The sequence below is a fragment of the Erinaceus europaeus genome, chromosome 17 (genome assembly GCF_950295315.1).
Source record: "Erinaceus europaeus chromosome 17, mEriEur2.1, whole genome shotgun sequence".
Classification (NCBI taxonomy): Eukaryota; Metazoa; Chordata; class Mammalia; order Eulipotyphla; family Erinaceidae; genus Erinaceus; species Erinaceus europaeus.
Genome location: NC_080178.1, coordinates 41006166 through 41021580, shown reverse-complemented (window position 1 = coordinate 41021580; position 15415 = coordinate 41006166).

Below are 15415 nucleotides of genomic sequence, written 5' to 3'. Positions count from 1 at the left end.
TACTGTTTTCAATGGCAGATACATCCCACAACCACATTCCGAGCTGGTAGAAACCTGTATATACCAAGAGAGTTTTCCAAGAAGAAAAATAGCCCCAAGCATTTCAAATCAGAACAAGAAAGATATTTCCAAAGAGCTTGTCATTTCTTTCTCTCTTTCTCTCTTTCTTTCTTTCTTTCTTTCTTTCTTTTTTCAGTAAGGGTCATGGTAATAACAGTGAAATAAAGAATTTGAGCAAATACAGTCGCCATTTCAGAAACACAGTAGTCATTTCAACTATGCCTCCCCCACATACATACATCCACCCCCACAGGAAGAGTCAAGATTAAAGATATCTGTGGGAGGTGGTGTGATAGTTCAGCTGGGATGGTGTTTGCTTTGCTATGCAATCAACCCAGGTACAAGTCTGGTTTTCGCTTACTGGGTAAACTTTCATACGGTGGCATCTTTTCCTCTTTGTCTTTCTTTCTTTCTTTCTTTCTTCCTTTCTTTCTTTCTTTCTTTCTTCTTTTCTTTCTTTCTCTCTTTCATATCTTCTGTCTATCTGCAAAACTTGATTGCGGTAAGGCAGCTAGAGAGGTGACTTGTGAGAGAATTCAGTCTTAAATCTATGAGGATGGAGGTTTAGTCCATAGCTTCTTATATATGCCAAAGTAGTGTTCTTGTCTTTCTCTCTCTCTTCCATTATACAAATAAACAAGCCTACCTTAAAGTCTGTCAGTGCAAGAATGAAAGGGCTGGGTACAAGCAGGAGAGTACAAGTCTAGCACACATGAGGCCCATGGCTTAATCATTAAAGTATCATTAAAACAAGCAAGAAAAAAACAAAACAAAACATGATGAAACAGTGTCTCTCTCATTTTGTTTCCCTTTCACACACACAATAAAAAAATGAAATAATGCTATTCATCAGATGAATTTTAAAAAGTTATTATCTCCCAACAAAGACTCAAAACCTAGATATAGACCAGGTCCTATGAGGTAGGGCACATGTTCGTTCACATGTATCCATAAATTAGGGCAAAAGATATAACTGAAAACAAAAGTACACAATAGTCTACAGTGAGTCAGTATGAAGTTCATAATGAAATAGTGTCTACTTAAAATTAGATACCCTTCTCACCTATTTCCCATTATACTTCCCTCATTCACTCCCAAGCTATCCTTATCAAAGCAAGGACTGCAAAAGCTGAATAAGAGCAAGAGACAGACATACTTTAACAATGATTCTTTAGTCACTATCAGGCTACCCCATCAGCTGGGGCTCTAGTCAGGAAGTCCTGAGATTCCCAAACAGACATGATGGGCCTAGACCTCGAATAAATCCCTCTCTCCATTGTTACCAGTCATCTATGTCAGGAACAACAATACAGACCCCTTTGTGGACCCCCATAGGACTTTGCCCTCAACTTGGATCAACAATGGTAAAGAATGTTCCATCCTCCGAAGGGAGGATGGACAACATATTCTATGCTACACTTGAGGAATATGGGCCCATATTGGGGCATCTTGGAATGTTCCTACTCGTGACCACAGAATGTGAGCTCAGATACAGGGATGCAGAGGTCACATAGTCTCCTAAGCTGAATATGGGCCCCAGGTCACATCAAATCGATGGGGTTTACAGTCAACAATATTTATACACCTTTCCCATATTTGGGAGCTACTCTCTTCCCTGATCCAGCTCTCTGGTCCTTTTTACAGGCATGAAATCATCTCCCCAGGCAATAACTAGGATCCACCTGCATATCATATTTCTGGCTCAGGCAAAACAAAACAAGACAAAACAAACTAGTATAGCCATGGTCCTTTAGAATATAACTAAAATATGCCTACTAGCTGTCTAAAGAATGGAGACACCCCTCCCAACTCTTCATCTGCACTACTGCAACCTTTAGATTCATGATTAGTCAACAACTTGTTTGGCTTTATAAGTCAACTCCCTTTTCAGCCACCAGGTTCAGGCAAAGAAATCGAAACCATTATTAAGAATCTCCCCAACAGCAAAAGTCGTCAACCAGATGGTTTTACAAACGAATTCTACAAAACCTTCAGGAAACAGTTAGTGCCCATACTTCTTAAGCTTTTCCATAAGGTCGAAGAAACAGGAACACTCCCTTCCACCTTCTATGAAGCTAACATCACCCTGATACCAAAAGCAGATAGGGACATGGCAAAAAACTAAAACTGCAGACCAATATCTCTGATGAACATAGACGCCCAAATATTAAACAAGATCCTGGCCAACCGGATACAGCAGCATATCAAAAAGATTGTTCATCACGACCAAGTGGGATTTATCCCAGGAATGCAAGGTTGGTTCAACATACGTAAGTCAAACAATGTCATTCACCACATCAATAAAAGCAAAGCCCTAAACCATATGATTATCTCAGTAAATGCAGAGAAAGCCTTTGACAAAATCCAACACCCATTCATGCTCAAAACCCTACAAAAAATGGGAATAGATGGGAAATTCCTCAAGATAGTGGAATCCGTATATAGCAAACCAACAGCCAACATCATACTCAATGGACAGAAGCTGAAAGCATTCCTCCTCAGATCGCAGACTAGACAGGGCTGTCCACTGTCACCATTACTCTTTAACATAGTGTTGGAAGTTCTTGCCATAGCAACCAGGCAAGAGAAAGGAATCAAAGGAATACAGATTGGAAGGGAAGAAGTCAAGCTCTCACTATTTGCAGATGATATGATAGTATACATAGTAAAACCTAAAGAATCCAGCAGAAAACTACTGGAAGTTATTAGACAATATAGCAAGGTATCAGGCTACAAAATCAATATACAAATATCAGTGGCATTTCTTTATGCAAACACTAAATCTGAAAAAGAAGACATCCAGAAATCACTCCCATTCATTGTTGCAGCAAAATCAATAAAATACCTAGGAGTAAAGCTGACCAAAGAAGTGAAAAACTTATATACTGAAAATTATGAGTCACTAGTCAAGGAAATAGAAGCTGACACCAAGAAATGGAAAGACATCCCGTGCTCATGGATTGGAAGAATAAATATCATCAAAATGAATATTCTCCCCAGAGCCATATACAAATTTAATGCAATACCCATCAAAGTTCCAGCAAGCTTCTTTAAGAGAATAGAACAAACATTACAATAATTTATCTGGAACCTGAAAACACCTAGAATTGCCAAAACTATCTTGAGAAAAAGAAACAGAAATGGAGGCATCACACTCCCAGACCTCAAACTTTACTATAAAGCCATCATAATCAAAACAGCCTGGTACTGGAACAAAAATAGGCACACAGACCAGTGGAACAGAATTGAAAGCCCAGAACTAAACCCCCACACCTATGGACATCTAATCTTTGATATGGGGTATTAAATGGAAGAAGGAGATTCTCTTCAATAAATGGTGCTGGGAAAACTGGGTTGTAACATGCAGAAGAACGAACCACTTTATCTCACCAGAAACAAAAATCAACTCCAAATGGTCAAAGACCTGGATGTTAGATCAGAAACAATCAAATACTTAGAGGAAAACATTGTTAAAACACTTTCCTACCTAAACGTCAAGGACATCTTTGATGAAACAAACCCAACTGTAAGGAAGACTAAAGCAGAAACAAACCAATGGGACTATATCAAATTGAAAAGCTTCTGCACAGCCAAAGAAACTATTACACAAAGAGACCCTTCACAGAATGGGAGAAGATCTTGACATGCCATACATCAGACAAGAGTCTAATCACCAAAATATACAAAGAGCTCAGCAAACTTAGCACCAAAAAAAGCAAATGACCCCATTCATAAATGGGCAGAGGATATGAACAGAACACTGACTCCAGAGGAGATCCAAAAGGCTAGCAAACATATGAAAAACTGCTCCAGGTCACTGATTGTCAGAGAAATGCAAATTAAGACAACATTGAGATACCACCTCACCCCTGTGAGTATGGCATACATCAAAAAGGACCTCAGCAACAAATGCTGGAGAGGTTGTGGGGACAGAGGAACCCTTTTACATTGCTGGTGTGAATGTAAATTGGTCCAGCCTCTGTGGAGAGCTGTCTGGAGAACTCTCACAAGGCTAGACATAGACCTTCCATATGGCCCAGTAATCCCTCTCCTGGGGATAGACCCCAAGGACTCCATAACACCCAACCAAAAAGAGGTGTGTACTACTATGTTCATAGTAGCACAATTCATAATAGCTAAAACCTGGAAGCAACCCAGGTGCCCAACAACAGATGAGTGGCTGAGAAAGCTGTGGTATATATACACAATGGGATATTATGCAGCTACTAAAAACAATGAACTCAACTTCTCTGACACATCTTGGTCAGAGCTAGAAGGAATTATGTTAAGTGAGCTAAGTCAGAAAGATAAAGATGAGTATGGGATGATCCCACTCATCAACAGAAGTAGAGAAAGAAGATCAGAAAGGGAAACTAAAGACAGGATCTGACTAAATTGAAAGTAGGGCACCAAAGTAAAAACCCTGTGGTGAGTAGGAGGATGGACATGCAGCTTCCTGGGCCAGTGGGTGGGGGGTTTGTATGGGTGGGTGGGATGGGACACAATCTTTTGGTGATGGGAATGGTGTTTATGTACATACCTATTAAATTGTAGTCATATAAATCACTAATCAATATGAGAGGGGAAAAATTGTATATCTATCAAAGGGACTTTTCAAAGCTAACCCAATTACCAAATAATGTGATGATAACAGTAACTATCCATTGTCTTCTTGAATCCTAAGACAGCAGGAACCTCACATTTCCACTATAGAGCCTAAACTTCCCCCAGTTCTGGGGCCCTAGGGTAGGGCCTACTTTCCCGTATGCTTCTCCCAATTCTTACCAAATAATATTGCATCTGCTGATTGCAACCTAATCAACGCAACGAGTGCCACCCCACCATGCTTCACTTCAGACTGTGTCCAGAGACTTCAGGTGTGGAACGACAACCCTTCAGCTTCATCACTTGGGTGAGGCCTTTCCTTTCATAGTATTCTCTTAACTCCATCCCAGGTGGTTCACTTCCCAACAAAGACCCAAAACCTAGATATAGACCAAGTTCCAGGAGATAGAGCATACGTTCACAGGTATCCATAAAGTAGGACAAATATATACCTGAAAGCAGTAGTACACTAGAGTTTGCAGGGAATACCCCCCAACACTTCATCTCCACTATTCCAACCTTTGGGTCCATCATTCTTCAACAATTTGTTTGGCTTTGTATGTTAACTCTCTTTTCAGCCAACAGGTTCCTGATGCCTTCAGGCCTGAAGCTGGCCAGGCTTCCCTGGATTGAAGACCCCACCAATGCTTCCTGGAGCTCCGCTTCCCTAGAGACTCACCCTACTAGGGAAAGAGAGAGGCAGACTGGGAATATGGACCGACCAGTCAATGCCCATGTTCAGCGGGGAGCCATTACAGAAGCCAGAAATCCCACCTTCTGCAACCCACAACGACCCTGGGTCCATGCTCCCAGAGGGATAGAGAAATGGAAAGCTATTGGGGAGGGGATGGGATATGGAGATTGGGTGGCGGGAATTGTGTGGAGTTGTACCCCACCCATCCTATGATTTTGTTAATGTCTCCTTTCTTGAGAGCTTGTTTGGAGGTACTAGCAGAGGAGTGTAGCTACTCGTATACCCTTGACTGAAGACTGGTCCATCTCTATTCAGGGAAGGCCGTCCTCTTAGACTGAGTGTGCAGCTTTGGGAGAGGCTGCACATGGAATAGTGAGGGAGTAAAGGGACGCCTGCCTAGCCAGCCAGATCAGCTGAATCAACCCTGGCGATCAATGGGGTGACAGATGTCGCAGCCAGATCGCCCTCACATCCTAATGTCTCCTTTCTTAAAAAATAAATTAATTAAAAAAAAAGAGTTTCAAAAGAAAAAGAAAGGGACGGAATTGTTATTGGGATAATAGCCAAGAATTTACCTATACTAAGAAGGAAGACAAGCATTTAGACTCAGGGAGTTCAAAGAGTTCCAAAAAATATATATATCAAAGAGATATACACTAAGACACATTATAACTAAAATGGCAAAACTCCAAGAGAATTCTAAAAGCAACAAGAGAAGAGCAAAGAAATCTTCTATAGTTTATCAGATTTTTTTTCTCAACAGATCTAACAGAAAGGGACTGACATTATATGTTCAAAGTTTTAAATGTAACAGACCTCCAACAAAGAATATTCTACCCACCTAGTTTATCACTCAGATTTGAAGGTGTGATAAAGAACTTTTCAGATAAACAATGATTAAAGGAATCCATTGTTAACAAACCAGCCCTGCAAGAAATACTAAGTTAACTTCTATAAAAGGAAAATACTATGTGGTAAATAAAGAACAAAGTAAAGGAACAGGACAGTCAAGTGAAAACAAACTAGAGTTGAAGCACAGAGCTGATTTTTCCAACTATGAGACCATCTATCCAGACAATGTCTTGGGTCTACTTGCATGTTAGCTGTCAGGCTCAGGCAAAAACTAATAAAGTCATGGGCCCTTTGGAATAGACCTAAAATGAACCTACCAGTTTTTTCCAAAACAGAGATCCCAAATCTTTATCTGCAATATTCTTGCCTTTAGGATCATGATTAGTCAACAATTTGCTCTACTTTATATGTTAACTCTTTTTCAGTCACCACCAGGTTGCAGATGTTACCATGATGCCTACTTGAATTCCCTGGGCAGATGACCCCACCATGTGTCCTGGAGATCCGCCTCCCCAGGCCCCTGCCTCAGTATAGAAAGAGAGAGACAGGCTGGGATTAGGGATCAACCTGCCAACTCCCATGTTCAGTGGGGAAGCAATTACAGAAGCCAGATATTCCACCTTCTGCACCCCATAATGATCCTGTGTTCACAGTCCCAGAGGGATAAAGAATAGGAAAGCTTTCAAGGGAGAGGATGGGATACAGAGTTCTGGTGGTGAAAATTGTACCCCTCTTATCCTATGGTCTTGTCAATATTTCCATTTTATAAATAAAAATTAAGAAAAAAAAAGAAAAACAGCTGAAGTCATGGGTAGGGGTGTGGTATATATAACCAATGTTGTGGTACATATACACAATGGCATACTACTCAGTTATTAAAAATGGTGAATTCACTTTCTTCACCTCATCTTGGATGGAACTTGAAGGAATCATGTTAAGTGAGATAAGTCAGAAAGAAAAGGATGAATATGGGATGGTCTCACTCATAGTCAGAAGTTGAAAAACAGGAACAGAAGGGAAAATACAAAGCAGAACTCAGACTCAGTTTGGTATATTGCACCAAAGTAAAAGATTCTGGGGTGGGGAGGAGGTTTCAGATTCTGGACCATGATGGCAGAAAAGGACCTAGAGGGGATTGAATTGTTATGTAAGAAACTGAAAAGTGGATTCTGCTCTGGGAAGATGGCGGACTGAGAAGCTGCTAGTGGCTTGAGCTCTGACCACATCTTCTGGAAACGGTAGGATTTTCTGCCTTTAGTAGGCCAGTCAATAAGGGGTCCTAGCGGTGACACCAAGGAGGTGACTATAACTTAATTTGGGTTAAGAAATAGAGTAGAAAAAAAGGAAAATAAATTTTTTCCTTTTAATTATTAAGCACACCTCCTCCCTCTCCCCCCCCATAAGCAGTCCCTGGGGACCAGCTCCTAGCAGGCTCCCCTGCTGAGCTTCTGTCTTTACCAAATTCCTATCCCACCAGGGAGTATCATTCATTCTAAATCTATACCCTTCTGAAACCTCTGGCCTTTTTTCTTTCTAAGTAGCCAACCCCCCCCACATCACCCCGCATAGCTAAATAAATAATTAAAAATAAATAAATAAAAAAGAAATTCTTTCCTTTCACCGCTCTTTTACGACTTCTTTTTCTTATCTTTTTCATTTCTCTCTCTTTTTTTTTCTTTTTCTCATTCTTGTCATCCTTTCTTCCTTAATCCTACAGCTTCCAAAGCCACAGGCCCCAGCCCCCACACCACCAAACAGTGTGCTTTTTTGAATTCACTGATACACATTTGGGAATTATTTTGGAGAAGAATTCTGACTTAGTGTGGACTCTCAGGCTACAAAATCAATGTACAAAAATCAGTGGCACTTCTTTATGCAAACACTAAATCTAAAGAAGAAGACATCCAGAAATTACTCCCCTTTACTGTTTCAGCAAAATCAATCAAATACCTAGGAATAAAGTTGACCAAAGAAGTGAAGGACTTGTATACTGAAAACTATGAGTCGCTATGCAAGGAAATAGAAACTGATACCAAGAAATGGAAAGATATCCCATGCTCATGGATTGGAAGAATAAATATCATCAAATGAATATTCTCCCCAGAGCCATATACAAATTTAATGCAATACCCATTAAAGTTTCCACCAAGCTTCCTTAAAAGAATAGAACAAACACTACAATCATTTATCTGGAACCTGAAAACACCTAGAATTGCCAAAACCATCTTGAGGAAAAGAAACAGAAATGGAGGCATCACACTCCCAGACCTTAAACTATATTATAAACTATATCATCATCAAAACAGCCTGGTACTGGAACAAAAATAGGCACACAGACCAGTGGAACAGAATTGAAAGCCCAGAAATAAATCCCCACATCTATGGACATCTAATCTTTGATAAGGGGGCCCAAAGGATTAAATGGAAAAAGGAGGTTCTCTTCAATAAATGGTGCTGAGAAAACTGGGTTGTAACATGCAGAAGAATGGAACTGAACCACTTTATCTCACCAGAAACAAAAATCAACTCCAAATGGATCAAAGACCTGGATGTCAGACCAGAAACAATCAAATACTTAGAGGAAAACATTGGTAAAACAGTTTCCCACCTACACCTCAAGGACATCTTTGATGAATCAAACGCAATTGCAAGGAAGACTAAAGCAGAAACAAACCAATGGGACTACATCAAATTGAAAAGCTTCTGCACATCCAAAGAAACTATTAAACAAACAAAGAGACCCCTCACAGAATGGGAGAAGATCTTCACATGCCAGACATCAGACAAGAAACTAATCACCAAAATATATAAAGAGCTCAGCAAACTTAGCACCAAAAAAGCAAATGACCCCATCCAAAAATGGGCAGAGGATATGAACAAAACATTCCCTACAGAGGAGATCCAAAAGGCTAGCAAACATATGAAAAACTGCTCTAGGTCACTGATTGTCAGAGAAATGCAAATTAAGACAACACTAAGATACCACCTCACTCCTGTAAGAATGGCATACATCAAAAAGGACAGCAGCAACAAATGCTGGAGAGGTTGTGGGGACAGAGGAACCCTTTTACATTGCTGATGGGAATGTAAATTGGTACAGCCTCTGTGGAGAGCAGTCTGGAAAACTCTCAGAAGGCTAGACATGGACCTTCCATATGATCCAGTAATTCCTCTCCTGGGATTATACCCCAAGGACTCCATAACACCCAACCAAAAAGAGGTGTGTACTCCTATGTTCATAGCAGCACAATTCATAATAGCTAAAACCTGGAAGCAACCCAGGTGTCCAACAACAGATGAGTGTCTGAGAAAGCTGTGGTATATATACACAATGGAATACTATGCAGCTATTAAGAACAATGAACCCACCTTCTCTGACCCATCTTGGACAGAGCTAGAAGGAATTATGTTAAGTGAGCTAAGTCAGAAAGATAAAGATGAGTATGGGATGATCCCACTTATCAACAGAAGTTGAGGAAGAAGATCTGAAAGGGAAACTAAGAGCAGGACCTGACCAAATTGTAAGTAGGGCACCAAAGTAAAAACCCTGTGGTGAGGGGTAGACATGCAGCTTCCTGGGACAGTGGGGGGTGGGAGTGGGTGGGAGGGATGGGTCACAGTCTTTTGGTGGTGGGAATGGTGTTTATGTACACTCCTAGTAAAATGTAGTCATATAAATCACTAGGTAATTAATATGAGAGGGGGAAAATTAATTGTATGTCTCGAAGTTTTTTAAAACATAGACTGAGTCTTTTTAATATATAGTCTGTGTATTTGATATGCGGACTCTCTCAAAAGCCTAGACCAAGTAGATCAGCAGCAACCAATAGCACAGCTATATACAAGATACTAGGTACTGTACAGCAAACCCTAACAAAAGGACTTTTCAAAGTTAACCCAATTACCAAATAATGTGATGATAACATTAATTATCGATTGTCTTTTTGAACCCTAAGACAGCAGGAACCTCACATCTCCACTATAGAGCCTCTACTTCCCCCAGTCCTGGAACCCTTGGATAGGGCCCACTTTCCCGTATGCCTCTCCCAATCCATATCAAATAATATTGCATCTGCTGATCACAACCTAACCAACACAACGATTGCCACCTCAACATGCTTCACTTCGGACTGTGTCCAGAGACTTCACGTGTGGAATGACAACCCTTCAGCTTCATTACGCGGGTGAGACCTTTCCTTTCATAGTATACTTTAATTCCATCTCAGGTAGTTCACTTTCTAACAAAGTCCCAAAACCTAGATATACACCAGTTTCTGTGAGAGAGAGCATATGATTTCACACGTATCCGTAAACTAGTGCAAAATATATACCTGAAAGCAGAATTACACTAGAGTTTGCAGTGAGTACCCCCCTAACACTTCCTCTCCACTATTCCAAGCTTTGGGTCCATTATTGCTCAACAATTTGTTTGGCTTCGTATGTTAACTCTCTTTTCAGTCACCAGGTTCCAGATGTCATCAGGATGCCGGCCAGGCTTCCCTAGACTGAAGACCCCACCAATGTGTCCTGGAGCTCTGCTTCCCCAGAGACCCACCCTACTAGGGAAAGAGAGAGGCAGACTGGGAGTATGGACCAACCAGTCAATGCCCATGTTCAGCGGGGAAGCAATTACAGAAGCCAGACCTACCTTCTGCAACCCACAATGACCCTAGGTCCATGCTCCCAGAGGGATAGAGAATGGGAAAGCTATCAGGGGAGGGGATGGTATATGAAGATTGGGTAATGGGAATTGTGTGGAGTTGTACCCCTCCTACCCTATGGTTTTGTTAATTAATCCTTTCTTAAATATAAAATAAATAAATAAAAGAAAAAAAAAACTGAAAAGTGTTATAAATGTACAAACTACTGTATTTTTTTTACTATAGACCATTAATCCCTACACTCCAATAAAGAAAAAAAAATCTTTAAAAAGGTACTTCATTAACAAAAACAAATACTTAATTAAAAAATAATAAAAATAAAAAGAGTTATAGAACTGAAGTTTTTAGAAACATACAGTGAGAAAAGGCTCAATCCCAGGACTCCTGAGACCTGTTCACAAAAAAAAGATAACATATTGCAGTTTGATTTACTAAAACCACTCACTGGAGCACTTAGTCAGATATTTTATTATTTCTATTTTATAATTTATTTTACCTAATGACATTTTATGTGGCAAGCAAAATTTATATATGCATACTATATATATTTCATGTGGTTATTTGAAGAAAATGACTTGGGACTTTGAATGTGGAAAAAATTACATTTAAAGATACAATTCAATTAAGAATCTGAATGTGAAGGCATCTTGGAATATCTGGGTGTTCTTCTAAAAGACAGAAAGACACATGAAGAGAAGAGGCCATGTGAGTTGTAAATATAAAATACATTTAATCACTATTTTATGTTAACTAATATAATCACAATTTTTAATGAATTGGAATAAACTAATCTTTTAGCTCTCTGGCTATTTGAAAGGCTACTTCAGCTTTTCAGATTAGCATGAGAGTCAGTGTGTTTTGTTTTTAAAGATGTATTTATTAATGAGAGAAAGAGGAGGCAGGGAGAAGGTACCAGAGAATCACTCTGAAACATATGATGCTAGGGATCAAACTCATGACCTCATGCTTGAGAATCCAAAGCTTTATTTACTATGCTACCTCCCCCGTCACAGTGTAAATTTATAAAAGTAATTTAACATCCCTGAAGATCAACTATGCTTATCTGTAAATGAAGGAATTGAACTATTTGACACCTAGGCAGTTTCTAAGCCAACAATACATTTTAAAAATGTCTTTATATTCTGTGTATTGGTCACTGCATATTTCCCCCTTAAACTTGCACTACGAATTACATTTAAATTCAGAATATTTGAATTATGAAAAAAATCTTTCTTTAATTTTTTATTATCTTTATTTATTTATTAGATAGAGTTAGCCAGAAATTGAGAGGGAAAGGGGAGATAGGGCGAAAGAGAGACATCTGCAGCACTGCTTCACCACTTGCAAAGCTTTACCCCTGCAGGCGGGGACTAGGGGCTTGAACCTGGATCCTTCCACATTATACCATGTGCACTCAACCAGGTATGCCACCACCCAGCTCCTAAAAAAGTCTTTAACTTAATTTGTCATTTCAATAACACATAAAACTCAAGAGTTAAACTCAAGATCCAGAATGCTTTTCAGTTATCTAGTATCTTTCTTTCTTCTCTAGAAAGCATATATTGTCCTTCTGTAAATCACTTTATTGAATCTGACTTGCTATATGTGACATCTTTTTGGCTCCCAAATTTGTTCTCATGCCACGTGCTGCATTTTTCACTTCTCACAGAATCAGGATTAACTGCATGCCCCCTGCTTTTTCCACTGCCAATCTGTCTAAATGTCTACTATGTAGATTGGTATAGAGAAAACAGCAGTACTAGTTTTATCTGACTAGAAATTCTGACCCACTGACATTCTCCTCTAAACTAAAGCTGTGTCAGTACAAAGTGAATTAATTATAATGTAAAGTTTGGCAGATGTGTCCTCTCTGCCTTCGTTTTACCGTAGCTTGCAGAAATGAATGTTTCCTGGAATCTTCCAGCATCAAAAATTGTAATCCTGCAAGTGAAGGATTGAGTTTGGTACACAAAATCTTCTCAGGGCTGCCAAATGGAATAAAATATTTTCATTTGAAAGGGATAGCTTTAAGCTAGAGATTTACAGAGCAATCTATAAGACATTGTTTTAAAAATAGTTTAAGATATGTATTACATTAAAAAAGTCTTCATGTTAAAAATTGTCCTAAGATGAGCAGATTATATAATATAATTGCTTCCATTAATTGGGGTGTGGGAGGTGTGGGTGGAAAAGAATAAAAGGTAATGAACTTTGGTAAATTTATATGAGCAGTAAGAAGATAGCAGGGAGAACTTAATTTTATTAGAGGTTTAGCACTCCTTCACTATTGTGTATGTCTATTTCATGTTGGAATTCCCTTAGGTTCTAGTTCACTCTAGGGATCTCACTCCCAGGTTAACTTCAAATGAACCGCAATTTCACTAGCTACTTGTACACTGCCACTGAAGTCTGTATCTCCAGCTTCCTGAAAATGGCAGTAATAATCATTGGTATGGTGGGCAATCATCCTTGAGTGTCTCACAAGCATTTCAGAATAAGTATGTCTAGTCTTCTGATCCTATGTGGAAGGGGCTGAGGTGTCACTATCTGGTTTATAACAAGTAAAAAAAAAAAAAAAAAAAAACAGACAACATGGAAAAAATTAACTATTTTTAGATCCATAAGAGAGGTGAAGGCAGGGCAAGCTACTATATCCAGAATTGGCAAGATAGGCAAACACAAGTCTCACACCTTCCAAAGCAGAAACCCACAAGCAAGATTCTCCATAGGGAGAAAATCCAGGAAGGGGAAAGCTCCACTATAATAGATAAATTGCTGGAAGCAACTTGTGAAGCAGTCCGAAAGTTAAAATCTCCAACAGGTGTTCAGGTATGGGGGAGAGGAGATGCTTCTGTGAACTATCCCTCCAGGAGCTCTTCTGCTCTACCAAGCTCTCACAGCAGATACAAACAAAAATCCACCTGCAGGAGGGGAAAAGAGAGCTTTAAAAAAATTTATTGAGAGGTTAGTGATTTATAGTATAGTCTTTAAGCCTCTCATCCTTCCTTGATTGGTATCTAGGAGACACACCAGGACCATCCATCCTATTCCTTTCCTTCCTGCCCCAAAGTCCTTTGCACATCCAAGTTTCACCTTATGTCCTCCCTTTACTCTCTTTTAGTCTTAAGTTTCACCTATAAGTGATCATTTGGTATTAGACTTTCTCTTTCTGGTTTGTCTCGTTGAATACTATACCTTCAAATTCTGGACACAACATTGCAAAGGAGAAGACCTCATCATTTTTAACAGCTGTATAGTAATTTTTGTATATGTTTATCGTAACTGTCTTAGCCATTCTTCTGTTGTTGGGCATTTGAGTTGCTTCCAAATTTGGGTTAGAAAATTGGTGTGCATAGGTCTTTTCTGATTGGTGCTTTAGAAACCACCCCTAGGTAAATCCCTAGGAGAAGGATTGCTGGGTCATAAAGTAGGTCCATTTCTAGATTTCTGATGAATCTCCAGACTGTTTTCTATATGGGTTAGAGAGTCCCTTTTCTTCCACAGTTTCTCCAACAGTTGATGTTTCTGTCTTTTCTTTTTTTAATGTCTTCATACATTCGTATGATATTCTCACAGGTGAAAGTGGTATCTTGTTGTTTTTATTTGCATTTCCCTGACCATCAGTGACTTTGAACATTTTGTCATATGTCTGTTGGTCCTTTGAATTTCTTCTTTGGAGAAGATTCTGCCCATATCTTCCCCCTTTTCAATGTGGTTGTCTTTTTATTGTTGAGTTTGGTGAGTTTTTGTGTGTTTGGCTATCAGTCCTCTATCTTTATGTGTATAACACATAAAGATTTTTCTCCCATTCTGTGGGGCATTTTTTGTTGTTGTTGATGGTGGTAATCCCCTTTGCCATGCAGAACTTTTTAGTTTGATGTGGCCCCATCTATTTTTGATTTTGTTTTCTTGGCAATTGGATCTGAATTGGTGAGAATGTTGTAGAAACTTATATGGAAGGGAGTTCTGCCTCTGTTTTCCTCTAAGTATTTGATGGTTTCTAGCCTAACTTCTAAATTGTTGATCCATTTGGAGTTAACATTTGCTTATGATGAAATTTGGTGGTCCAGTTTCATTCTTCTGCATGTTTTGACCCAATTTTCTCAACACCATTGTTTGAATGGGCTCTATCTCTTATATTTTTATTTATTTATTATTGGATAGAGACAGAGAGGAATTGAAAGGAGAGAGGGAGAGAGACAAACAGACACTTGCAGCCCTACTTTACCACTTCTGAAGCTTTCTCCCTGCAGGTGGGGACCAGGTACTTGAACTTGAGTCCTTGTGCACTGTAATGTGAGTCCTTAACCAGGTGTACAACTGCCTGCCCCCCTGGGCTCTCCATTTTTCATTTAAAGTTTTGGATTCCGTCATCAAAAAGTAATTGACCGTAGGGGGCTGATTTCTGGACTCTTAGTTCTATTCCACTGGTCAGTGTGTCCATTTTAGTTTCAGTACAAAGCACCTGTTCACCAAGTGCAGGAAGGATGCTTCATTAGTGGTGAAACAGTGCTGCAGGTCTTTCTCTCCCTTTATTTCTCTG